The following is a 953-nucleotide window of genomic DNA, read 5'->3' on the forward strand; positions in this document are numbered from 1 at the left end:
TATTTTTGAATATATTTTACTTACAGTGCTTAATAAGCTAATCCCTCTGTAATTATTGCACTCGCTTTTATCTCCCTTTCTCTTGTATATTGGTACAATAATTGCTTTTTTCCAATCATCTGGGACGTCTCCCATCTCGAAACATAAATTTATCAATTCGCACAGTCTATGTGGTATGCACGCGCCAACGTGTTTAAGCATTTCAGCGTTAATACCGTCTACCCCGGCAGCCTTACCGTTTTTCAAGTTCTTAATTATATTATGTATAAATGAAGATATTTAAATTTATACATTTATTTGAAATATTTGTTTCCTGAAATTATATTTTTATCAACATTTATGTTTGATCTCAACACAGAAGAATAAAATGTTCAAGATAATTACGGCAAGAGGAAGCTGCAGTGGTCTTTTAGCTTTAACGATCAATAGATGTGCATTATTTATAGGTATCGCTGACGGTCAATCCATTTTCATTTAGTATAATAATTCTGAAAAAGTGAAAACTGTCATGTTTTTTTCAAGATTGACGTCACATTACCGTGACTCAGCTGTTGAAGCTCCAGCGGTATTCTTAATCTGAATTAATTGGTACGTTTCGTATCCTATATTATTATTTATTTTCCATTTCTATAATCTTTTAGGAATTTTAAAAAATTACTCTTTTTAACAGGAATGTAAATTAGTTTAAAAAATTATATAAAGCATAAATTCGGGTAATCGATCATTCTGAAAAAGAACATCTATGTCAAACTTTATTTCGGAAAGATATATATATATATCAAATGTTAGGTAACGTATAATTTGGGAGATATTTATGCGCCTCAATTTTATTTGGTAATAATTTATATTATATTTAAAAAACATTGCATAATATTTAGCCTCATGTGTATTTGAGTTATTATTCTATTAAAGCCTGAGATTCTCAAAAAATATTTAGATATGCTCCACATGTG

This window comes from Belonocnema kinseyi, chromosome 7 (genome assembly GCF_010883055.1).
Source record: "Belonocnema kinseyi isolate 2016_QV_RU_SX_M_011 chromosome 7, B_treatae_v1, whole genome shotgun sequence".
Classification (NCBI taxonomy): domain Eukaryota; kingdom Metazoa; phylum Arthropoda; class Insecta; order Hymenoptera; family Cynipidae; genus Belonocnema; species Belonocnema kinseyi.